This window comes from Ambystoma mexicanum, chromosome 7q, assembly GCF_040938575.1.
Source record: "Ambystoma mexicanum isolate Mex_15411 chromosome 7q, UKY_AmexF1_1, whole genome shotgun sequence".
In the NCBI taxonomy this organism is placed as follows: domain Eukaryota; kingdom Metazoa; phylum Chordata; class Amphibia; order Caudata; family Ambystomatidae; genus Ambystoma; species Ambystoma mexicanum.
The window spans coordinates 915,692,481-915,719,735 of record NC_090941.1 but is presented as its reverse complement, the minus strand read 5'-3'; the positions used below and the strand labels follow the sequence as shown (position 1 = coordinate 915,719,735).

The 27,255-nt window shown below is 45.4% G+C and overlaps 1 protein-coding gene across 2 annotated transcripts in view; it reads right to left on the bottom strand.

The window, feature by feature from the left end:
- Positions 1–27,255, bottom strand: part of RAB30 (RAB30, member RAS oncogene family) — a 352,385-nt gene that overhangs the window by 234,156 nt on the left and 90,974 nt on the right. The window contains exon 1 of one of the 2 annotated variants that reach the window (XM_069639875.1): positions 15,343–15,490. The exons of the other annotated variant lie outside the window; for it this stretch is intronic. The gene's annotated coding sequence lies outside the window, so the exon portion shown is untranslated. Of the gene's footprint in view, positions 1–15,342; positions 15,491–27,255 lie in introns of those variants that run through there. 2 annotated transcript variants of the gene reach the window in all.

Sequence of the window (27,255 nt, the reverse complement as noted above, 5' to 3'; positions counted from 1 at the left end):
CTGCCTCAAAGGATCCCTTATGAAGGAGAAACCAGACAAATGAGGCAATGGGCCTCATTGCAGTTTGCCGGTCCGGAAACAAGGATGCCGGTAAGCTCAGAGGTACCATTGTTTCCAGACCGGAAAACTAAGAGTCTGCCTGCCGGGGCTGCTGTGCCCGACAGGTCTGACCCTGCTGGGCGCAGCGGCCACGGGAGGCAGACTGTACACGGAAGCGCCGGCACCATTACCAACGGTGCCATCGCTTTCAAGTACCCACTCCCAGTCGATGGGGACTTATTTTACCGACGTCTGACTTCCCGGGCCGCCGGATGTATACTTTTTTGTTTTTTTTATTTATTTGAATTTATAAAGCGCCTAACGGCCCTGGGGCATCGTGGCGCTGTTACAGAAGGCTTTGCTTAAATGCATAGTCAGGCAGTAGTACATATAATTACAGAAAGGTAATACTGACAGGATATGTTCCAATGTTGCAAGGGAGGATGTCAGATCTTATGTACATTTGGGGCCTGGCTAGTTGAATAGTGTGGTTTTGAGCGCTCTGCGGAAAGCTGTGAAAGGTCTCCTTCCTAAGTGGTAGCGGTAGCGCTTTCCAGTTCTTTGGAGCAAGGAGGGAAAGCTTGCACCACCTGCTTTGCTTCTTTTAAAAGTAGGGATTGAGAGCTGGTGGGAGTGCTGAGCTCTCTTGAGTATGTTAGACGTGGTACGGTGGATTATTTCTGATAGGTAGGGAGGAGCAGAGTGAGAGGCACATGTGTGTGATGGACAGTGTCTTGAAGAGTATCCGCTCTCTGACTGGGAGCCAGTGAGCATCTCTTCTTGTTTGGGAGATGTGTTCCCTCGTATGGATGTTTAGTGCTGCTCTAAGGGCGTTATTTTGGGTGATTTGCTGTTTGCTAAGGTTTTTGGAGAATGTACCTAGAAGCAGGGTCTTACAGTAATCTAGCTTGGTTCCAATGGTGGCTCTGGCTATGTTCAGGCAGTTGTTGTGGGAGAGGTAGGGTTTGACTGCATTTATGATCTTTGTGGTGAGTGCCGCTGATGATAATGCAATGGCGTTGACGTGCCTAGTCATAGAGAGGGTGGAGTCAAAGAATACACCCAGTGTTTTGACTGCTGCTGATGTGATGATTGCAGTGTTCTCAATGTTCAAGGAGCTGTACTGTCTAGTTTGTTCAGAATTTATTTGGGGCCCACCAGGAGAAGTTCTATTTTTTCCCCCATTGAGACATAAGCTATTGGATGCCATCTACGCATGGATAAGGGCGTAGGTCTCATTCAGGGTGGCTGTGTCCTGTTCATAGGAGCCTGAGAGGGGGAGGAGAACTTGAGTAGCATCTGCATAATTGGTGTATCTTATGCCGTGATCGTCTGGGTCATTGAAGAGTGGTAGGGTGAAGATGTTGTACAATGTGGGTGATGTACATGAGCCCTGTGGGACTCCGCAGTGGATGGGAGTGGGGGTGGCACTGCCTTGGTCAGAGAACACTGTCAAAAGTCTGCCTTCGAGGAAGGAGGTGATCCATAATGTGGCTTCCTGTGAGAAATGGGCAGCATCCTGGAGGTGTTTTCAGAGGGTTTGTGATCTACCAGATCAAAAGCTGCAGACAGATCCGGGAGCAGGAGCAGTGCTGGCTTCCCTTTGTCCATGGTATCCCCTATTTTGTTTTTAAGGTCAAGTAGGGCAGTCTCAGTACTGTGGCGCGGGCGGAAGCCTGATTGCCTCTTGCCTAGTATGTTATTCCTTTCCAAGAAATGCTGGATCTGCAGGTAGGCAGCTTTGTCTAGTATCTTGAGCAGAAAAGGAACGGTGGTAATCGGTCTGTAGTTATTCGGGGAGTCAGGATCAAGGGACGTTTTTTTCGGTAGTGGTCTAACCCATGACTCCTTGAGAGCTGGGGGGATGATAGCTGATGAGAATGAAGCATTGATGAATGCTGTGAAGCATGGGGCTAGTGAGTCTGTGCATTCTTTGATAAGGGGCGCGTGGCATACATTGTCCTTGCATGATGAAGGCTTGATATGTTTCATGATGTCTAGGACTTCTGACTCAGTTACATCTCTGAAAGTGAATGACTTTCTGTCTTTGTTGTGCTGGTCCGTGGCAGGAGCAGGGGGAGCGTTGGTCTTAGGAAGGGCAAGGAATTGGTCATCGATTTCTTTCTGGAGGGTGTTTATTTTATTTAGCATGGCCGCCTGGATATTGCTGCACCAGATTACATCTATTACAGTTTCCTGTGTGTTAGTCGGAGGGGCTGATAGTTCTTTGAATATTTCAAAAAGTTCTTTCGACACAGATTTTGCATTAGAGATCCTGGAGTTGTATGAGAAGGATTTGGCTAGGGTGATTGCCTTTTTATAGCGTGAGGCTATCGTTTTATAGGCTTGTAGGGAGGAGTCTGTGGGATAGGTTTGCCAATTGTGAGCACAGATCGTTTGAGGGATCTTAGATCTAGTAGCTCGTGGGTGAACCATGAGTTGGCGTATTTCTTGGACTTGGCTTTTTGTCTCTGTATAGGGGCAATGGTGTCTACTGCCGATTTAATGGTGGAGTTGTAGAGTTCCATAAACAATAGGTGTATCCTACCCTTATTTAACACAATCTAAGTTGAAATAAATTCTGGGGGAGCAAACACTCGACAATTTCTTTTCGGGAATGCTGTAAATTGTATCAATCCACTAATGCTGGCATTTATCCACGTTATAGTGAGATTGAGCTAGTTGGAGGGAGAAAAGAACAATCCTCTATATTATAGTCACCTATAATCTTTGGCAGATTAGAGATAATAAATGGAGTACTGAATTGGAAAAATAATTTAGCCCAAAACATTTGTACATCTTCTTAAAATCTGTATTGATTTCTTCAAGGTGCATTACATCAATTCAAAAAACACAATCATTCAACTTCATGATTCATTGTACAGAGAAATGGGGAAATCATAGAAATGTTTCAAAACATTTAAACAACATGACAAACCAGAATTAAAATTTCAACAAATGTTCTTTTGTCCATAAGATTGCCTTGATTTTTACTTTGGGCTTCAATGTTGCCCAATATGTGGGTCTTTATGAGGTAAAAGAATTCTTTGCCAACGTGATGCTTGGCGAGCTTCTCAGGCTGTTCACGTTTCGGCGGTCTTGCAGCTTTCGCATACATCGGCCTTCATCAGGGCATATTAGTTCAAGACCGTGTGTAGGTGTAGAAAAACAAAAAATAGAGATTGAAATTCTCCCTCGCATAACCTGTCAGAATAATTCTGACACCATAATCTAATTTATGTACCTCTGATCAAGCGGCTGTGGTTTTACCTGCCGTTGCGCTTATCCCAAGGTCTGGGTTTGAGTGTGGTCCGGAAAGTCGAGACACCCCTTGTCCTCCTGTGGGACTGCTACTGTGCCTTGTTAGGGCGCTAGTTGGCTGGACTGGGATGTCTGTGGTCCCTTCCTTGGTCCTGATATAAACTTGTGGATCTGTGAGGAACCAAGAAGGTAACAGAAGAGGAGGAGAAAGAAAAAGAAAAAGAAGAGAAGGGGAATACTGATTAGTGCCTCGTGTTGCACTGGTCCCTGTGTGCGGGTATCTCGAAGTCACCATAAGAGGCATGCCTCAGCTCCTACCTGGTCTGAGGTAAAGAGTGGTGCCCGAATTCGGAGGTGGGCCGGGAGGACTGGGCGAGTATATCTGTGGTCAAGTCCGCAAGGTGGCATTGGTGCTCTGTCGGAATCTTGTCATTGGTAATCTGGATATTGCCAGAGTGGAATCTCGCGTATGCATCGGCCTGAAAAATATGTAAGCCAGTGGTTCTTGTCACAAGCAAATAATTTGGTGGCTGGGTAAAACATATGTATATAGGATGATGGCTGTCTTATGAAGCATGTCCTAGTGGGGAGTTTTTAACTTTTGCTGCGTGGTGGCCGGGAATGGTGGAAAGGGTAATATATCCGAGTATAAGTGCGCGGACCCCGTGGAAGTCTCCTGTATCTAAAGTATATAAATAGTAGTTGGCATGATCTGGGTCGCGTGAAATCACTTACTTGTGGGCCTTCTGCAGCCACTCGCTAAGTCGGAGCCGGCGAACGCGACCGTGTCTCTTGCTGTCGGTTTCGCTCTGTGCTGAGCGGCGTTCGTTGTCATGAAAACGAAAGTCGCGTGCCTGATTGGAGCATGTGATCTCGGAGGCACTGGTAATGGAAGGACTACTACCGTTGCTGGGAATTGTAGTCCAAGGCAAGAAGCTCTTGCTATTGATCGCAGCAGGTTCACGTTCCTCGCTGATTGGTGCTGGCAGAGCCGGTAGTGCCCTGGTGTCTTGTTGGGCGCTTGGTATTGTATGCGGTTGTCATGGTTTTTGGTGATTAGTGATCCTCCCGCTTATCCCGCTTACTGCTGTGGCTGGTAGCCATCGGGAAATATACAGAACCAAGTTGAAATCATCCTGTAAGTGTGAAATGCTAATGTTGCTTGCTGCGTAAGGTCTGAACGCTGCATCTTTATATCTAGAGTTGAACCTGGGGCTGTACGCTTGTCCTGTACTGTTATGTATAGGCGTGTGCCTCCTTCGACTATGTGCAATGGGTGGTGTTGTTAGGGGATCTGAGTCCCCCTGTGTCGTTTGCAGCCTTTAATGTGTGACCGGATGGAAGGCTTCATTGAGTCCTTGGTGGTACATATCTAAACGATGTATCCACCGTGATTCCTTGTACAGTAAACTGTTTAGAAGATCCGGTCCTCCTTTGACTTTTTCTAAAACCCACCATTTAATATCGTTAGGGGTATGTCTAGCCTCCAGGAAGTGTGGGACCAGTGGTGCTGTCAATGTTTTGCACCTAATCTTCGATCTGTGCTCCGAAATTCTCAAATGCTCAGATCTCATTGTTTGTCCGACATACTTCAAACCGCATGGACATTCGATGCAATATATAACTTGGGCACTTTTGCAGTTCGTGAAATCCTTCAGGATCCAGTTTCTTTGCCCAATCTTGAAAGATTTCATTTTCATGGTGAAACGACAGGCCACACAGTTACCGCATGGATGATGTCCATGTATAGGGCGAAGTGTTCTCTGTCCTAGGCGGGAAGGTTCAACTTGAAATAGTGAGTGTATTAGGTGTTCTTTCAAATTTTTTGCCCTCTTATAGGCAAATCTGGGAGGTTCATCCTCAGGAAGGTTTAGTTTGGCAATATGCCAATGTTTCTGTACAATTCTCTTTATTGCTGCTGTGGGTTTGCCATGTGTAACGGCACAAGTGAGCCGATCCTCTCCTTTGTTGGGTTCTTCTTCTCCTGTTTGTAGGAACTGTTCTCTGTTCATATTCAGGGCTCTCTTCATAGATTGATTTAGAAGTCTTTTGGGATAACCCCTTTCCTTTAGTCTCCCAGACAGGATCTCTGCATGAGTTTGGAAATCTTCTTTCTGTGTGCAGTTTCTGCGTATCCTTAAGAATTGACCGAATGGAAAATTTTGTTTAGTGTGCATTGGGTGGTTGCTTGTGTGATGGAGAAAAGTATTCCTGTCTGTACTCTTCCGATGGAAATTACAAATAAGTTTGCCATTAAGGTGTGGGATCATAAGGTCAAGAAAAGTGATCTTGGATTTATTATGTTCTATGGTGAACTGTATGTCGCTGTTACATGAGTTCAGCCATTCCCAGAATTGTAGAAGTTGATCCAGTTCCCCTGTCCAGATGAAAATTACATTGTCGATGTATCTGTACCAATGGTGCATCTGTTCTTTCCATTGGTTCTGTGGGGAAAACACATATTGTTCTTCGTATTTCGCCATGTATAAAATGGCCAGACTGGGGGCGAATGCTGCCCCATCGCAGTGCCTTTAGTTTGAAGATACATCTGCTTCTCAAAGGTTAAAAAATTCCTGTGGAGGGCTAAAGTCATTAGTTCAATAATGAAATTTGTTGGAACCCTGTCTTGTGTGGGGTTGCTGGTGAGCCACTCCCTAGTGCATTCAATAGCAGCTTCTTGCGGGATGTTGGAGTAAAGTGCTTTTATATCCATCGTGACCAGATATTGAGTATCTGGATCAAAGGGTAAGTTCTCAAATTTATTGATGGTATGTGCAGTATCCCTCAAGTATGTGTTAGTTTGCATGCTGAGTGGTTGCAGAAATTTGTCCACAAACTTACTCAAAGGTTCTAAGATCGACCCGCACCCTGAGACTATTGGTCTTCCTGGCGGGTTGGTTGAGTCCTTGTGCATCTTAGGTAAGGTGTAAAAACATGGAGTTGTTCCCCCTGGTGTTGTAAGAAAATCTGCTTCCTTAGAGGAAATCCAATTCCGTTCCAATGCATAATTAACTGCTTGTGATATTTCCAGATCTAGATCTTTCATTGGATATTTACAGAGAATGGAATAACATTCAAGATCTCCTAGGATGGCTAGTAGCATATTCTTATATTGCATGGTGGTCATAATTACTATCCCACCTCCCTTGTCCGCTGGCTTTATAATAATGTCCTTGTTGTTGCGTAAATCAAGGAGTGCTTGTTTTTCTGTCCTGGTTAGATTGTGGTATCCTCCAATGTGTCTGGTATTCTTACTGTCCTTTAGTTTGGCAAAATCTTGTATGACGCATCTTTCAAACATCAGACGTTCATTAGGTATCTGTCCATCTGCTAGGGTAAAGGTAGAGGGTATGTGTAGCCCTGTGTCTATTGCTACGTCCCCCTGGTCCATTGGGTGTTCTTTGAAGTACGTCCGGAGTCTCACTTTCCTCTGAACTTTTTGGATCTCAATTTCTAAGTCATACCAGTCCGTATCTACGGTAGGGACGAAGGAGAGGCCCTTCATGAGGAGTTGTATGGTTCTACCAGGGCAAGGGAGAATGGGGGCTTCAGGGCCGAAGCCTCTCAACGGAAAGGTCCTTTCTTTATTAAGGAGCCAAGAGGATCTGGCCATGGCTGGGGGTGTGAATGTGTTGGGTTTGATGATGTTAGTGGTAGGGATGTGGAAGTGTATATCTATGTTGCAGTTGTGGTCAGCTATCCAAACAAATATACAACCTTTTGTGTGTGTCGGGTCGTTGACTCTATGGAGGAAGGCTAGGTTGTGGAGAGCCTTGGCAAAGGCTTTACTTTGCTTGTCTTTTGGGTCTTTGAAGCCGAGGTTGAAGTAACCCAGGAGGATGGCTTTGGTGTTATGTTTTATGTTGTCTCCTAACTTGTGTAGAAGATTTATTAGGAAGTCTAGTAGGGGGCCGGGGGGCGATAAATTATGTGGAGGGAGAAAGTATTATTGGGTGAGAGGGAGATTTTAACAGAGAGGGCATCTGTGTCGTCGTCCGAGGAATTTACTTGACGAATGACTATGGAGTCTTTGGTGATAAGGGCTACTTCCCCTCCTTTGTTGCTGGTTCTGTCCTTGTGGAGAATGGTGTACCCTGGTGGGAAGACTAACCCTATGGAGGGGCCAGAGGCTTCATGTAGCCATGTTTCGGTGATGGCCAGAAGATCAAGATCCAGGTCGGTGAGCAACTCTCGAATCTCAGTGGCATGTGCCGGGAGTGACTGTGCGTTAAAAAGAGCGTATACTAATTGACCGTTTCACAGTTGACCTCGGGAGAATTTACCTAATTTAAAAGGTCAATAAGGACATATATGCGTGGGGAAACCCCCCCGCAAACCCCACCCAATCCAAAAACCACAGCAACCCCCCACCCAAACCCCTTATATTATTTATAATCCAAGCTCAACTCAATACATATATAAAATAACTAAAATAATATAAAAGTCAATTGTGCAGAAGGTCAATTAGAACCACTATAATTAGGTCAACTAGGACAAAAAGGAAAAATTGGAAAATGTCAATTTGCACCGGCAGGGTTACCGCCAGACTCGTAATGAGGCCCAATGGGGTCATTACGAGTTTGCCGGTAGATAACAACAAATGCACCTACCGTTACTGGAATGGTGGGGAATTGCAGGTGTTACCGGCTGTTACTTGTAGTTTGGCGGTGCAGGAAGAGTGGCGGTCACGGAATTACCACCGCATTTACGGCCGCTTTTCCTGCTCCACCAAACTTATAATGAGGCTCATATATGTTGAGTGCAGTTTCGTTCGTGTTGTAACCAACAATTCCCACGATACGCTTGTGGATTCTAATGTGGAAGTTCGGGGGGAGGGGAGATCCGAGAGGGCGGTATGTGATCGCCACGCAAGGGGTGAGAGGAAGGAAAGGCAGCGACTTGTTTGCGCGTCGAGGTTCTGGGGCAGAGGTTTCTTGGACAGGAAGTGCAGAGAATAAACAGAGGCGAGGATCGCATTCCAGAGTCACTTCAGCGTTTCCTTGCCAACTTTCCTGCTGTGGCGTTCGCAAACAGCCGAAAGAGAAACACAGGCTGCCATCTTCAAACTGCCTGCTCCTTTCAACATTCTGCTTTACACATTTTGAGAAAGGTTTGGTTCTTAACAGTCAATCTGTGTTTTTTCCCAAACTTATATTTGTTTGGTTTCTTCAAGCTAACCAAATTCGAATTAAACGAAGCAATACACGATAACCAGTACTGACTTTTTATTTTCCCCAGAGTAGCCTATCTGGTCAGATATGAATGAACATGGGGCATTTTCAAAGCCATTTCATGAAGTGTCCTGAAGGGGGCAACACCACATCCCCTCAACAAAATGGAGCATCTTCTTGAAGTCTGTTTTAGTGTTCCCCAGTAGTGGTAAGGTGCTATTTAAAATTAAGTGAGGATTAAGACACTAGAACACAAGCATTTATTTAGTACCCTTTCAGTAATCGATAAGTATTCCGCACATTAAGTAGTCTTCATTCACTAGTATTCACAAAAAGAATACAATGGAATACTAGAAAAGACTAAATATAGTCTTTTAATACTAAAACATGACAAGTTAAATACTAAAATGTAATATTGGACTTCTCCTTTTTTCTTCAGATCCAGACACTGGCTGCATTAATAACACTTTAGACTTTATCCCTCTGTATTGGTCAAACATGGACAGCCAAGATCACCCCTCCCCCCTCGGATTGGAGCAGCGTGTGATCTGGTAGGTCGCCATGTTAAGAAGACCTCGAACTGTTGGAAACATGTTGATTCCAAAGTCCTAGGCTTTGTCATAAACTCTCACTATGCTTAAGAATGGAAGGCCAGTAGCTGACTTTAAAGGAAAATACAAATTCTGCCGATGCGCAAGGGTAAGCGGACACGTGTTTACCAACTGAATAGTCCTTTCAAATTGTATGAAACAAGCAGTAAATATTAAATCTGTCAACCTAGGGCCTTAAAAGAGGTCACAGAAAAGTTTTTAAAAAGTGGCTTTATTGCCACAATATTTGCCCTTTTAATAAGTTTAATGTGACATTTGTGAATATTTGTTGGAATTTGGGGTCCTAATTTTTCTAAATAAAATAGCAGTAGGGAATGGGGACTATTTATTACTCCTCTCTGTTTCTCCTTTACAGGCTGCCTCTTTCAGGCAAAACACAGCATATGGAAACAAGCTTCCAAACCAATGCTGAATTTCAGCCAGCATGAAGTCCAAGAAGACACTTCATACCACATTTGGATGATTGGAGGGAACTAAGGCTTCTAATTACACTGCACTTCACAGAAGTATCTAATCCACAGAGTTCACTCTCACAACACTTATTTTCCAGCCCACCATGCTAAATAATAAAAAGAAGTGCAAATGATGGCTCTCTGGAGGGAAGATCATTGAAGGCATAGTGTCTAGACTTACTACTCAACTGTGCGCCACAATGACACAAGAAAAGGCTATTTGCAGACTAATTCGTATCACTGTGGATTCAATGAGGTAGAGTGCATGTATAGGTAGAGTTGTGTTTCCCCACTAACTGCTGCACAGCACGTACATATGGTGTGGATGGAGATCCAAAGTTCTGACCTGGAGAGCGCAGGTGGGAGCCCTACAAAAAGACCGGTTAGTGAAAGCGCTGAAAGATGACTTCATTATCTCAGTGAAGAAAGGGCGGAGTAGGCATTATGGGAGTCTTGCAAGGTTGCAATGAGGGGAGATTGCTTAGCGAGGTGTGGTGTCCGCAAGGCATGACAGGATGGACTACCTGGAAATGAAAAGGAAATGCACAGGCTCAGTAGTTGTGCTGATCTTCCGTTGGCAGAATGAAATAAAGGCATGACACAGTAGAAAAAGGTACATAGCTTTATAGAGGGCACCCCACAGACATCATGCCAGGTCACCAAATGCCAGTGGCGACTTCACCTAGTTCTTCTGGGCAAGGATGCCATTAGGGTGGACAGTAAAACCCACAACTGTAGATTACATTATGAGTATGTTTATAGAATACAACAGGAACAACCCCAAGTGGACATGAATGCAACAGCCCAGCTCCACCACGGAACACTGCCAACTGATTTCAACCACATTGGTGTACACTATGGAGACACTCAATAGCTCCCAGTACTTTAAATGTTACTCAAAGAATCTTGAGCAACAGGCAAATGCGGATACATTGGGGCGACTGTTGGCCTCCTTAATCAAGTATTAGCTAGACAAGAGTGTAGCCACGTCAATGAGGGAGCCAAACAACTGGCGGGCAAGCAGCCAGAAGATTCATGAATGCCCCTTCTAAGGACTTCTATGAGGAGCTATGCACTCACACTGCACTAGGGAACAGCCGCTGCAACCACACAAAGCAAGGGCCTGGTTTTTCTAATGAAGCAAGAGTCAATAGCAAATCCAAGTTGAAACGTGCCCTTGAGTGCACTGCACTGAACGTTCCCTTAAACAGCAGGTGTGTTTGTTTGGGGGTTTGGATTGTGCGTAGGAAGGGGCTGGTGATGGGGTTTGTGGAGAGCGGGGACAGGCCAACAGGGAAGTCCCACTACTTCTTTCTATATACTTCGACCACTGCTGAACTATAAGTGGAGCGAGAGGAAGACACCTCAAGTGCGATGGTTCGACTCTCGGGTTATATGGACAATGTCGGGACATATTGGATCCTAAGCTGTTAGAGATGTAAATGGAGGCTGAGGCTTTGGGATATTGCCATCCTCCTTTAATGGTACCATTGATAGTAGTCCTTTTGAAACCCGGGAACAGTATCCACAACTACGCACTGCATAGCGGCTGTTGTGCACAGTAAGTATAGATTCCAAGATACTAAGCAAAGTACTGTCCCTCCATACGCAGCTACTACTAGAACAACTGGTGTATGCAGAGCATGTGCAGACACATGCAAAAAATCAGCGCTCCAGAGAGGATTTTCAAGTGGGAGTAGTTTACACCCTATTTTTTAAAGTTGGGAGTGAAATGATTTTTTAGGGAGTAACAAAAGTTAGTGTCATCCCAAATAGGAGTATTTTATAAGCAAATAAAAAATAGGTTTTAACTGGGAAACAATACATGTGTACCTCTTCACATCAGACACTGACCATAGTAGTTTCTTCCTGTGGTACAACTTGAGCTACTTTCCAAACATATCCATGAAGCTGTGCAAGTGAAAGCAGGAGCACACGTTCCAACATGTGTGTTTCCTTTGAGTAGCATGTACTCCCCATTTGTATTTTTTGGGAGCATTTGTGTTTTTTTAGGCAGTAAAAGTGGTTGCTATACCCCGTATTTTTGAGGGTACATATATACAGAAAGTGAAAGAGGAGTCAGAGGAGTATGCCATCACCTTAATGAATGCTGCGATGGGGTTTGAGTACAAAGGCAGAAAGCTCATGTTTCATTCAAAGGAAAAGAATCATTTTGGGCTGCCGTTCCTGGGGATGGTGAGGCCGTTGTGTTCTGAACCATATGGTATGACCCAGACAGGGGAGATTCTCCCAGACAGGTGGCAAGTGGAGAGGGACACCAAACAGTGTCCCGGGAGGCGGGAGGATAGCTCAGCGGCAAAGTGCTCGCCTTGGAAGCAAGACGACACGAAGCAACACAGGTTCGATCCCGGGTCCGCGCTTAGAAACCTCTGGGCATTTAAGCTGTTATAAATACGCAAACAAAAAAATCCTGTAACAGCGCCTCAATGCCTGCGGGCTGTGTGAGCGCTTTAAAAATGAAAAAATAAATAAATAAATGGGGCCCACCGTCCAATCTAATTTTTTTCATTTGTCCTGTGTATAGAGATATACCAGGCGCTAATATGAGGGTTATGATTAAACATAAAGTGGCATAACATACCCATTATATGTTATTGTTCCTACGGTGATCCTGCTCCCAGAGATACTGGGGGCATTAGAACTGTGTTTGGGACCGAATATCAACCCAGGGAAATCAGACCTAGAGCTAGAATGGGGAGGGGTGGTGCGGGGGTACTCCAGAAGCTTCCAGATATGCCACTGACATCGTCCCCAGAGACCTTTTAATTTCCTGGGTATCCACATCGATCACAACATCGGAAATCAATATGAATGTAATATTGCAGAGGTTCTGAGAAGCCTCAGTAGCTCGGCTGAGTTCTGGCCCACATTGGCTACTGATGACAGGAAGGCTCATCCTATGAAAATGCTGGTACTTCCCAGACTACTGTATGTGTTTGCCAAGGCCTTGGCCTATCTAAGTTGAATGGCACACAAGGAAATCAACAAAATGTTGCATCACCCACTGTGATAATCCCTAAGTGTAACTTAGCTGACTCGGTTCTATCGCAATCAGGATGGGGACTGGATAACCCAAATGTAGGGGTTATTTTGAGCCTCTTAGCTGCACCATGCCCCCCAAGGCTGTGAAGATCATCCTAACCCTGAGAAGGGACTCTGAGATGACGCAATATGCCATAGCCGATGGGAAATCTACGAATGAGGAAAGCAAAAAAAGGCATAGAGATACCATATATTGCGGACCTGGCAAGATGAGTGTGGAGTAGAGCATTTAAGAAACGGACAGTGAGCACATCCTACTCCAAATCAGGTCTATCATGGCCACTGCCCCAGTATGTGCAAGAAGCTGGGAAAGGAGATATAAAGCCTGGATGGAGGAGAGATGAATTAGGGAATAGAGATTTGCATTTAGAAGATACCTTTCTAACCTTGGACACAATGAGAGAAAACTCACAATTCACAGAGAGCTAAAGCAGCCAGTGAAAGTTACCCATTCTTCCTAAAAGAACCAGAGCAACGGCAGCTGACAGCTCTTAGTAGTTAATGGGTACTGGATTGAGACAAGTGTAAAAAAACAAAAACGCAGGTTAAACCCCAACTCTCCGAGGGTCAGACGCTTCGCCAAGCAAAGAGTTTGGGGCAGATGTATCTCCTCGGCTGGGGCCACCGTCTGGAACAGTTTCCCTGCCTCTCTGAAACTTGAGCAGAACCACCTCCAGTTCCAGAAGCAACTTCCTTTTCGCTTCTGCTTTCTCTCTTCCTCTCCTCTGCTGATGCACATGACTGCTCCGCGCACTGGTCACCTGGTCACCCTCTGAACTCAGGCCCAGGCTCCTGTATGTCCAGTTGCCCTTGCACTGCCTCTGGGCTACCCAGCACTTAAGGGTCTGTATCTGCAACCCTACAGTCCCTTCCCTCTGCACTTATGAGCCACCCGCTGGCTGCACTTGTGAGTTAACTAACCCCACCCTGGCACTTCTCTCCTTGCCTCTTCCCAGCACTTGCGCGATCTGAATGACACAAGACCTAGTAAGATCGTTATTTTGTCCCACCTTGTCCCCCCCCCTTCTCTTGTTGCACCTAGAAACACTTGTGTATAGGCGCGTTATGAATGCCACATCATATCATATCAAACAAAAACAGAACATGAAGAGAAAAGGTATTGTGCTGTAGGAATAGATTTGGCAGAAGTGGAATGTGGTAAACCGTGCTTTAATGTTAAAAAGGCTTCCAAAATGGCAGATATAAACATGTGAAGTTGAACATATTTTACAAAGACACAATTATTCAGACAATAATAACCAAGATGAATTACTCAGATCTCAGGGGTGAACAGCTAGTATATAATGTGGCGATTTGCTAGGGTGCAGGCAAGCTGGAAATAAGCAGTGTAGGAACTGGAGAGTCAGGAATAAAAAATGGACTTTGGTTTGCCTGAATGCTGCTTGTTGGTGGGTCCTGGATGCAAGAGGCAAGATGGATGCAAGTTTATGAATGCCAAATAAACGGGCATTATTTTAGCTAATCATGCAACCTCTTCTGCTCCCATGGTGTGATCTTCACGACAATTGTTAATTGGGCAACGAGTGACCTCAAAATCGTGCGCAAGGGGCTGGGAATGGACGAGTTGTAGTGGGCCGCACAAGGCAAACTGATGGGAAACAAAAGCAATCAGTATCAATCAATCTGTAAAGACCCTGAACTCGGGAGGACAGCTCAGGGGCAACGTGCTTGTCTTGGAAGCAGGACGACGCCTGGGTAGAAACCTCTTGGTATTAAGCGCGTTATAAATAACCAATTACAACATTATAGCTGTGATGTTTCGGCTGTTATTCTTAGCTTAATTTGCTGCTAAATTCCTCTTTAAATGGTGTGGTTATGGTCAAATGACGGTGTACATTTCCCGTGCATTCCAACGGGTTTGGCAGATTACAGAGGCAGACATGAAGAATCCACTATGGGGCAACGTTTCTAATAATTGCGGGGAACGATAATACATTTGAACAAACTAGCGTGTCAAAAACCAGCGACATTGATTTACAGTAATAACTTTCACCGGTTCCCACCCAGTACCCCTCCCGGTATCCCCTGCCCCCTGAGTAGCCCCCTAATAGCTGCCGAGGGGATAACAAGGGACAACGGCTGGGGATTCTCCTTCCCACCCTCCTTGCTGATGTGGTGCCCGTGTCCCGTGGGAAGAGAAGAGAGCCGCAGACTGTGTTCATAAACTCCAGTGAAAGGTGCTTGGTCGTAACAGCTGCAAGAGGGTCCAGAGGAGTGGCAGTGCAGCAATAAGAATTCTCTCGTTCTACTTAAAAAAAGGCCCATCTTTTGCTCCTGATCTGTTTCAGTATGACAACTTTTACAAACCTCACTGGGTCGAATTCTCTCAAAAGTTCAGACCTTCTCCCTAATGCTTGCCTTTAAAAAAATGTTTAAAAAAATATACATTCACGAATGCTTAAAACGCCAAATATTACCTTGCTAAAAAGTAACTGTTGCCACTTAGCTCAAAGGGTTTCAGGATTGGTGGAAACATGGCGAACTACAACCTAGCCCTGAATCTTGTAAATTCTGCCCATTTCTGAAATAACATCTTCCACTTTTCTTCAATGCATTACGGTGGCATACAAAACATCTCCCCTTTCCTTCTCCCAATACTGCTCCTTTATGTTCTCATATGTTGGCAGGGTCTGCATGCCATGACTCTAGGACAAAGCAGGTAGGCTAATTGTCCACTTTCAAGTTACGTTTAAGAAAAAAAACACAATTCTCACTATTCCTTACTTCACATCTTCAAATGATTTTCTCGCATGCTCCAAATCGCAGAAAAGCCACAGCCTCAAAGACAAACCAACACTTTCTTCCAGGCAAGTATTCTACTGATGCAGCAGGTTGTGTGATAAAGGTTACAGTCTAATCATAATAGAATGTTGAGAAGTCACCTCTATGATGTCACATGTGACAAGGTTCACAGCATGCTAGGTTCCATACATGTAAGGCGATTACGAGGATCTGGCAGAAAGGGGTGGAAAGGGGATAACTAAAGAATATATGTCGTAACCTGATAAGCACTTGCAAAGTGGCACCATTGGCGAGCGAGAGACTGAAATGTGTTAAATGAAATCACCCCAGCCAACCTAAACTAAAATAGCTGATACAAGGCATTACAATACGGTGTGGTATGTTAATACCGGACGAAGATAGGTAGGTTTTACAAGTGAAGGAGTTGATTGGGGCAGAGACCCTCTTCAGGAGCACAAGGATGGCAGCGCTTCTCTATGCCTTGCTCAGCTCCCCTCGAACGGCTCTCCCGTGCTGCTCTAGAATCCATGGGGGTAATCTAGAACAGCACCAGACGAGGCAACAGCATAAGGTCATAACAGAGTACATATGGAGTTTAGATCATTTTCCATGTTTACCAATTTAATTTATTGACAATTCCTACATCAGGGTTCTGCAATCTTAGGCTCTCCATAGATTTTGGACAACAATTCCTATCAGCCCTACCCAACATTTTTAATGGTGAGGGATCATGGGAGTCATAGTCAAAAACACATCGAAAGCCATAGGATGCAGATCCCTGTCCTACATTAATAAAACATGAAAAGCAAGTCTTGCAAACCAAATGTTTAGTTTAAGTAACATTTCAGTAGCCTTGGCGTAAACCACAAAGGCATCAGACATGAACAGATCCGCACTGCCATTAGCTGCTTGTAACCCAGTTAACTAATGGACAGGGCCGGAGTTAAGCAGTTTGCTTACTGAGAGAGAGCGTAGCAATGGCCACCCGCCCTGGAGCCGGTAGGATCAAATGACAAACAGAACGCTGCCTGCCAACCAGCGCCCCATGTTCCATATTCTGCAGTGATGTGGCGGCAGGCAGAGCATGAGGTATAACACCACTATTCCTGCTATAAAAAAAAAATACAACATGCAGCAACAAAACGAGCCTCGACAAATTACCCCTGTAAACCAAATGAGGCATTGATAGTGGAGTCCAGACAAAAACAAGTTGTGAGCCTCTTGGTTAGAACGACCTGGTAAGCTTTATTGTACACATATACATTAGTCCAAGTGTATACAGTGGAGACCACCCACCAGCCGTCCTCCTGCACTCCAGCTCAGGCCCCCAACTGACACATTCAGAACTTCACAATCAAGCACTCATTAGCATTCTCCTGAGCTGTCAGTCATGCAATGCCTCAACATTCTATCAGCATTCAGAGATGGCCAGCAGGCCAGGACAACATTCATCAAGTCACTTCAGACCCCAATAGTCCTGGGCAATTAGCAAGCAGGGGACGCAATAGTTTGTATCCAGCTACACTGCCTCAGTTGCCAGACAAAAAAAAGGGGTTCAGCCACTGTGCCCACGGCCGACCCTAGGATTTGCAGAGCAGTGGGTGACATAAAATGAAGCCTCAGAATTAGTCATTGATATACGAGGGCATCATCAAAGGTTACATTACAAGAAGTTGCAAATGTAAGAGAAGTGACAAATATATGTTGTGAAGTCAAGTATATGATTGGCCACTAATTATATATGATGCAATGCCATGGGTGAAGATTTATTTTTGGATTAGTGATCATTGCGAGTTGATTCACTTTTAGGGACTTCCAATTTTATCCGATAAATCATTGTGAGATAAAGTTATTTCCCTGGAACACAAACTTTGGGTTAATCAGTGAAGTCGATATTCCGGAGCAGACAGCAACTTAGGCATTTGGACACGTCTTCCCAGCTGTAGTCGATAGGAATATTGTTGCCCGCAGGTCCTTTTGCAACTTTGGATTGAAAACAACATCTAGGTTTCGATTGCAGTGCAAAAAGAATTGATCTGAGTCTTGCTCAATGTCACAGATGACAAGAATCCCTCCAGCTCTCAGAGGCAGTTCAAGGGATTTTTTATTAATGGTTCAATGGACCCTACGGCGTCCCCTCTCTCTCACTAGTCGGTATGCACCTCCCCCCCAGCCCAGACGTCCTTAGCCTCAGGTTGTGTCCCTCTCTGTATGCTAATCGCAAGATGCGCTGCGATAATTACCTAAATGCACTTGGCCCGATCTCTTTAAACTCCATCAGAGATTGACTAACTTCCCCTACTATAGCACATTGTTAGTGGTCTTAGGGAGTTTGGGAATTGTGCATTGCAGACACCATGTTAGATTCAATGTTTCCTTTCATGCTCACTCTCTCCTATCCCTTGTGCATTTCTCCCTACACTTCTTCTCCACTCCTCCTGCCATTACTCTCTGCTCTAGCCTTTCCCCTCTGGTGTCTTTTACACGTCCTAGGTCTTGCCTCCACCCTCTGATGTTACTTCTCTTTACTACCACACCCTCTTGCAAACTAACCCCTGCTACTAACCCCTCTTCCCTGTTACTACACCTTCATCCACACTCCTACTCCACCCTCCTTTCTACTCAGTATTATAAATGTATTATTCACTCCTTACTCTAACTTCTCTAAGGACACTTGTCAGATTAACACACACAATCACACACAGAACCAATTTCAACCTCTAACCAATACCCCAGCTTCTCCAGAATTCACCTCCACACTCTGTTGCTTCCTCCTCCTCCTCCTCCTCTTCTGAACCCCCAAATAATCCTCCCTTTCTTCTTCTGGTTGCTTCCTTTTCCCCCTGTCATGACTGTGCCACTGGACCACCAAGCGGAACCCATTGCAGACTTATTGGGACTCGAAATCCATCCCATTACTCTGCCCCGGACACTACCAATTCCAATGTATGTCTTTACTTTGCCTTTGCAACACTTTGGTACTTCCCAATATCATTTCACAAACTACATATCCCATAGTGCACCTTTCAGCAATTTGCTCCATAGGAATAGCCAGGTAATGCAGTCTTAGAAATGCAATCCCCAGAAGCCCCAGAGATCAGTGCTGCTTTCACTTTCCCTGGTTCAGAGAGGAGGCAGATTACCTTCAGGTGTGGTGCTCCAGGTACTGCCAATGAGCCTGCTTCAGCACAGGGTGTGTCAGTATTTAAACCCCTGCCTGCAGGAGCACAGGACTCTTGCATTGAGCTCACTGCCAGCCCTTCAATCTTTGATCATCGGATTTCTGCTGTGTTATGTTGCTGCTGTTTCCAGAACCTGTTCCAGTACAATGTGTTCATGCAGCCTTGCTACTCTGCCTGCACTTCCCCGTCTTCTGCCCTGCACCTCTGTGCTTCCTGCCCTGAATCCCTGCTCCCCTGCTTGCAGTTCTATGCTCCCTGCCCTCAGTTCCTTGCTCTCTACCACCAATGTTCGTGTTCCCTGCCCCAAGTTATTTGCCCTGTGCCCATTGTCTGTGTTACCTTGCTTTAGATTCCTAGATTCCAGTCCTGAGTTTCCTTGTATTCATTCTGCAGTCCTGCCTTTGTTACTCAGTCCACAGTTCCTTGTATTTCTTGTGATCAGTTTGCTGTTCAGTCCTTCTTATCCTAGTCCTGAGTTTCAATCCAGAGTTTTCTAGTTCAGTCTGCTGTTGCTTGATTTTGGTCCTTAGTTTCCAGTCGCTGGTGCCAGTCTCTGTACCCTTGCACTTAGATTCTTTCCTTCTTGCGTCTACTCTTGCTTACGGTTCTCTGTCCTGAACCTTGCTCACTTTGACTTCCTGTTCTTTCCTTGAATATTTCTGTTACTGTTCTTGTGCCTGTGTAATTCCTTTGCAAAGTGTGTCTGCTGGGTTTCCCGGCAGGCAATCTTTGCCCCTTTCCTTTGTCGGGTCTCAGTCTTGTTCATTGTGGCATATTTGTAAACAGTGTGCTGGTTCCTGTTGCATGAGGCAATCACTGTTCTGTGCCTGCTACACCCATGCAGGCTTCAGTCTTGTGAGTTTTATTTCATTGTTCGTACCTTAGGGCCCAGACACAGAAACCCACGACTGTTGCTACTTACCATGAGCATTCAGAGTAGGCCCCTGTAACAACAATCAACTCAGAAGAATAGAATTTCCCTGACTTGTGGGACACACTTCCCCCATTCTACGTATACCCCAAGTGGGAACCCAACGTGCTTGTCTTGGCTGTGTTCCTCGCCCCTTTCTGTTCACTGTCTTTGTTGCCTGTCTGTAGTTATTGCCTATGCTTGCTTGTCTGCAGTACTTCTTACACTCTTGTGTCTTGTGCACTATTCTCCCCTCAGCTTTGTGGGCACATCTCTGCCCTCAGGCCTCTGACAAACCCTTCTCTCCTAGGATTGGTCTTTTTTTCCTGGCCAATCTGGCCCAATCTTCCCCAGCTGGTGCATGTTAGAAAAGTGGAAAGTCAAAATTAGCGGGCTAACCTTCGCCCACTTTTCCCACGTGGGTCCACTGTGGAACAACAATGGCGACCCAGGTGGGCAATTGTTTGTGTTCGTGTTCCAGGGGTTGTGTCCCGGCACCCCTGCGGTAAGTAAAATGGGGAGGAATTCTGGAGTTCTTCCTTCTGACCTGTGTTGAGTGGTCTAGTGTCTTTCCGGGTGGTGGTGTGAGCTCGCTAGTAACACCCTGGCAGCTCTGCATAGTCCCTGGACTGTTTGAATGTGAACGTGGCTTCGCTTTAAAGTTCTCTTTTCCCTGATCGGGCTCAGAGAAGATTGTGGCGCAAGTCCACATGGATGGAGCGGCTTGCTTTCTGAGCTTCCCTTTCCATGTGGCTGATCATTGCTGATTGATGGTGGTCGAGTGTCAGGCATCGGAATTAGAATGAAGGGCACTGGATCTGGATTCACTTTGTCATGCTTTTTGGTCTCTTGTTTGGATGACCCTGGCCTCTACAGAAGAAATAGAAAAACACTGGCAATCATCTTCAAATGGAGGCATCTCTTGTGTAAAAGGTGGACCGCACAGAAACATGCTGGGGGCACATGAATTAGGACCCTCTCAACTGCCAGCATCCTCCTCAAGGGTGGGACTTTCTCTGTATCCTTCCCTGGTAGGCCTCAGACCACCAGCCGAGAGGGGTCCCCGCCCCCGTTTGACACAGCTAGCTTACTGGCCTTGTCTACATCACGGAAGTTAATGATTACTTTTATTTTTATGGTATGATATGATGGGTTATTTATAACGCTCTTGATACCCATAGGTTTCTAAGCGTGGATCTATGCATTTGTCTATATTGTACAAGCTAGCAATATTCTTTTAATTCACAAGATACAGGTATGATTGGTTATTTATAACACGCTTAATACCCAGAGGTTTCTAAGCGCGGAACCCGGGGATCGAACCTGTGTTGTTCAGCGTCGCCTTGCTTACAAGGCAAGCACGTTGCCCCTGAGCTATCCTCCCGAAACTGAGGATGAGGATTATTTTGACTGTCAAAAGAAATTAATGTCATATTAGTGTTTTTTTTAAAACATAAGGTGACCTATATAACTAAATAATGCCTCCAGCTAGGATTTAAGGACATAATGCCTGGGATTGGCTTTAGGGCAGACTGAGCAATGTATTTATTTGTTTGCTGAGTGCCGAAAGCCTGCAGACAACAGGGTGCTACAAAAACACATAGGACAACAAAGAGACAGGACAACCAGCAGAAGAACTAAATAGATGCCAGGGGAGCGCAGTACAGGAGATTTATTCGAACAGGTTTTCAGTTGTTTTCCTAAACTTGGTAGTTTGTTTCCAGATGTAGACGTACTGGAGATGAGTTCCAGTGTAAGGAGTTCAGAACGATAAAAGAGCGCCCAAGGCCTCTTGCTCTTATGGTTCTGGGCACGAAGAGTAAACCACCCGATCCTGAGCGGAGCTGACGCTCGGAGGAGTACAGTTTCAAATTCTCCTTCAGTTATACGGAAGCGTTACCAAACATACATTTATGCTCCACTCAGTGCCTTAAAGCGGATTCTGGTAGCCTCGCTCATCCAATGTAGTCCCTTTCTGGCCTGTGTGACATGTTCTCTTCTGGGAATATCACAAATGACACACACAGCGTTGTTCTGTTGTATTTGGAGTTTCCTTAGGCTATTGCTATTAGCACCAACCAAGAGAGCGTTACAGTAGTCACGTGGCATAAGAATTGCCCTTACCAGGAAGGCACGTTGATTTGGGACAGAAAAGGTATGAAATGCATTAGCACGTTCTGATGGTATTGAGCGCTTCATATAATGCCATCCAAGCTTTAAGAAGCATCCATCTATACGGCCAGAGTTTTAAACTTAGTGAGGATTTTTATCTGATTATTCTCAATGGTCAAATGAGAGTGATCCGAGTATCATTTGGTTCTTGCCAATGTAGAGCCAAAGATCATCAGCTTGGTTTTTGCAGGGTTTAAAACTGGTCTGTTTTGGTCCATCCAACTTTTAACAAGATGAGGGAGAGTCTGGTGGCATCAAAGGTGTAGTTTCCACTCAGTTCCAGGAGGAGTTGGGTATCATCCACGTAATTACAAAACTGGACATTGGATGCAGTGAGGAGGTCACAGAGAGGCCCGAGGTTGAAATTGAAAAGGATCAAGGACAGGCAGGCACCCTGAGGAACCCAGCAGTGAATTTGCTCCGGGGTTGAGGAGGCATCTCCCCAGCACACACGCAAGCTTCTGTTACTAAGGAATGATTCAATCCACTCTGCTGCATTCTTGGAAAAGTCTCCGAGTTAGTCCACTAAGCACCCATGATCCAGCAAGTCGAACGCGGCCGATAAATCCAACAAGACAAGTAAACCGGGTTTGCTCTTTTCCATGATGTTCAACATGTGGGTTTCGAGTTCTATTAAAGCACTTTCTGTGCCATGATGTGGTCGGTAGCCGTATTGTTTGGGATGAAAGATCATAGCTTTTTCTAAATGTTGCTGCAACTGGAGTGTGGCTACTTTGGCAATAACCTTTAGTAGAAAAAGCGAATTTGTGATTGGGCGCAGATTGATCTGGTCTTTTTGACATAGACCATGGTTTTTGAGCAGAGGCGTAACAGCCAACCATTTGAGACTGTCCGGTATGTTGCTGTGATCAAAAAGAGGAGTTGGCAAAGCGAACCAGAAAGGGGGCAAAGAGATTAGAGTTTTGCAGAATCAATTTGGAAGAGAGGATCGCACCAGGACAGTGAGCGGGGTGCATAGTATGAAGCATCCCGAGCATTTCATCCTTGTTTGTTTGTTTTTTTTATTCACTTATAATGCGCACCAAACCCAAAGGTAGCCGGGCGCAGCAGTACAGAATATGCAAGGCTTGAGGTTACATGGTTACAGATTACATAATTAAGCAAAATATATACAGGCAGTTATGTGACTGAAGGCAAAGGAAAGTCTGGATGTCAGGGGATTAGTTGCGTCTTTTGAGAGATTCGATATTTTGGTAAGTGCAATATTGTTTCTTTTTGTTGTTGCAAAGGCCAACTTCACCCTCTGGCAGTCTGTGTTATGGGGTTTTCAAGGTTTCTGTATACCTTGAAAAGTTATTTAGAGTTGTTCTTGGCCACCTCAATTTCGTGATTGTAGAAGTTGCGTTTGGCTTTGTAAACAAGGGTGTTATATGTCTTTTGTATGGATTTCCATTTGCCTTGGTTCTCCTTGGTGGGTGATCACAAGTACATCAATGTTCTATAAACATGGACTATTGTGTAATTACCACCCAAATTGAGAAAATGCTTTCTTTCAAAGTATTTCATTTAGAGAACCAATGTATACAGGATGAAAACGTCTTGGGCTAATGCACTGGTATTGGATCGCACATGGCCAGGCGCATGTGAATGTTTTTAAGACATCGCAACAAAATTCTATGTACTAGGTGTACTATCTTAGTGTAAAAGCCCGGAGTCGCGAAAAGGGCGGAGGCAAAGTCTGTTGGGAGTCTGGAGCTGTGACCCCTGTGCTTCTCCTGTGTGCGTGCACTCGTGGTTTCAGGAGTTCGAACTGCAGGATGAGGAATTGGAAGTGAGGCGAGCTGCATCAACGTTCTACAGACCGTGTTAGGGCTCTGTCCCTTTAACCAGCGTAGCCTGATCTCTCAGCTGAGCACTCGCAGCTGAATTTGTTTGGGAAACCAGCGTGACACGTGATCTGATCAGATGGACAAAAAGCCTGCCGCTACGCCCTTGCGGCGATAAGCCCGGAGTCGCGAAAAGGGCAGAGGCAAAGTCTGTTGGGAGTCTGTTTGGAGCTGTGTGAAGTGTGGGTCCGCTTGTGGCTCGAGGCAGCCGGGAGATAGGATGAGTCACGCCTCACCAAAGGAGCTGTTAAACCCGCTATATACGGCAAGATGCAAACCGGGAGCGGACTTAGAAGTGGGCGCGTATTCGGAAATGGACACGCCCATGCTCTTGGAAGTTAAGAAATCCAAGGAGAAAGAGGGTCCAGGAGAGGCCGAAGACTTGGCTCCCGAAACGGAAGATGTAGGAATCCTGATTCCCTCAGAATCAATACCCTGCGAGAACATGGATGAAGGTAGGATCCCTCTGTCACCTTTTCAGCCTCCTCCCCCCCATCCCCCATGACTCTGCTTCCACACATCTGCCAGCTGACATGTCTCTGCTACCGGCGGTAGTACAAGGTCCAATTGTGAGGAGCAAGGACATGTCGGAGGGAAAATCGAAAAGGGTGAAGAGACACTTGAAGGCCCCGACAAGAGACCCGCTGCAGTCCAAAATAAAATGGACCGCTGCGAAGAGAGGGGAGACCTCGTGGCCCGCGAGGAGAATAGAATCCACACTGGGTCAGTTGGAAAAAGAAGGGGGGAGATTGGGAAATCTGGGGCCCTTACTCAGAAGCGCCCTGAAGGGTAACTCCGGAATAGGAACAACGGAGTTGAGGGATAAGGATAGGGCCACCTATGGGGGAGTTGCTTCTTGTGATGCCCACACAGGGGTGAAACATGTGGAACGCCTAGCCAATGACGGGGTAAACCCCTGCATGGCGATAGACGCTGATAAGGCAAGATCTATCTTGCATACTGACTTGGCAACTGAGGCACAAGCAATCATTTCCTCAGAGGAAATAACAACGGAAGAAAGAGCAGAGAAGATTGAGGAGCCTCCGATGGCACAGGATGCGGAGAGTCTTTGCGAAGGCCTGAATGAAATAAGGCAAAAAACACAGTCTGAGGAGGAGGAGGGAGGGGGTACTGTGGCTGAGGTATACACAGAAGACCCATTTAAATTGCAAATACTAGAACTGAAAGCTTTGGAAAACTGCAACATAATGGTCTCGCCTGCAAAAGATGATAACCCTTTGGAGCAAACCCAGATAACAAACCAAAATGTGGAAATTACAGTGGAATTGCATTCAACTCCTAGGCAAAGCCCAATCGGCAAGATAAGAAACCCAAGTAAACCATCAGCAATCACGGATGATTCATTAGAAGAAATAACATCGACATATGACGCTTTTAACACAGACGACATAGCTGCAACTCCAAATGCGGCCTTATACGATCGCCTGCATCAGCTTTTGAACAGCAAGATGGACGAATCGACAGATACAAACCTAATAACTAATAAAATGCCTGGAGAGAAAAATCTAAGTGGGGGAGCCGAAATGATGTATGAAACACAGACAGGACCAGATAAGGAGGACAAATCCAGGAAATGCGAATCGGTAGATCAAATAAAAATAAAGTCCACACCGGTGAAAAGCGGAAAGGATGGTAGACTGAAGCAGGGAAAGAAATCTCAAAAACAACAGCTTTGCAAAATACCATTGATTAACCCACCAAAGGCCTAAAAAAAAAGTCAGCCTATAAAACAACTCTGTTAAATTTGACAAAGGCAGATTGTATAAAAAGCTACTTTGGCCTTAGAGAACTAAAGGAAAAGCACACAGAGGAAGAAATATCTGATGCAGATTTACTAAGTAGCGCATTACAGACGGACGACTATGATACCACGCCAGACAAGGAGAGAGAGTACATCAGTGGGTAGGAAGCGAATTAAGCCAACAACGCGCCGGTTAGATGGCATTTTAAGAAACCGGCCGTTACACACAGACTACCCAGTGGAAAATCGATCTTATCTACCACGCCTTTACTGCAAACGCAGGAGACCGAGACCCTTAGGCCCGAAACAACAGCCACTAGCACCCAGACCACCCTGCTTTTAACAGAACCAATGGCAACAAAAAAAAATGTCAGTTACAACGCAGACAACAGTATTAATACCTGAAGCAAATCTGTTGAAAAGAGTGACAGTCGGGATACAAATTGACATAAACCGTAGTAAAAATGATGAAAAGGATGCAACGGCAAAAAAACTAAAAATAAACATAAGATCTCCACAAACAAAAGTGCCTGCACAAAACAAAACAATAACTACAAGCAGAAGAGGTAGTGATGATACTTCAACTTCAAGTACCGACTCAATACAAAAAATAGACTTAATGTCTATAATGTCGACTTTAACCATAGCTTTAGCACCCTTCACAAAGCTATAGGAGGCTTTAAATGATACAGCAAGAACCACTGAATGCTCCGATAACGGTGGAAGAGATCCTAGATGCAATGAAATCCCTTCCGAACTTTAAAGCACCAGGACCCGACGGACTCACCGGAGAGTTCTACAAGGCCCACGCGGCTATCCTTGCCCCATTTTGCTTCGCGTATACGAGGAATCAATTGAGAGGGGTAGCCTTCCCCCCACACTCCGTGAAGCTAATATAATAGTGTTACACAAAGATGGCAAACCCGCCGATGAGTGTGCATCTTATAGACCTATCTCGCTGATCAACCTGGACAATAAAATTCTCGCAAGAATCCTAGCCTCCAGACTCCTCCCTCTGATGCCAGCTCTAGTGATTGGGGACCACGCCGGATTTATCCCAGGCCGCTGCACCACCTATGGTATCAGATGCCTGTTTGGCGTCATCGAGGCCCTAAACCCAACACAGCAGGCAATTGCAGTATTTTTGGACGCCGAGAAGGCATTTGACTCTGTAGAATGGCCATTTATGCTGGCAACGCTGAGACAGATGGGCTTCGGCAACTTCTTCATTAAACTGGTGTCCCTGCTGTATAACGACCCTCGGTCATACGTCATAATAGGAAGCACCAGGTCCTCGCCCTTAACGTTAGAACGTGGCACGAGACAGGGATGTCCACTCTCCGCCCTGATTTTCGCTCTTATCATGGAGCCTTTGGCTTCGAGATTGCGTGAATTTCAAATACATAGAGGCCTTAAGCTGGATCCCCACAAATTAATAGTCTCCCTCTATGCTGATGACGTCGCATTGTTTGTCAGTGACCCTCGGGAGAACCTTAACCCGGTAATGAGAGAAGTCATACGATTTGGGCATATGTCGAGTCTAAAAATGAACCACTCCAAGTCGGTGATATTCGCCCTGACCCCCAACACAGTAGAATTCGTGGATGATTACGGCTTTAAATGGGAAAACACAAGGGTACGATATTTAGGTATATATATATGTCACGAAATCACCACGAGATATATACAGATAACTATATGCCCACACTCAACTCTATTCAGGACCGAATACACAGGTGGAAAACCCTCCCGCTAACGCTCTGGGGCAGGGCCTCACTAACAAAGATGGTCATCTTGCCTAAGCTATTATATTTGTTCACAAATGTTCTGCTACTTCTCCCCAAATCCTTTCTACTGAAAGTGAAACCCGCAGTCCTGGAACTACTGTGGGCAGGGAAACCCGCACGTGTGGCATACGAAACCCTGGTATTACCAACATCAAAGGGCGGCCTGGCGCTCCCAGACATAGAAAAATACTACTGGGCGGCTCAGGCACATTTTCTGATTTACTGGTACACGTCC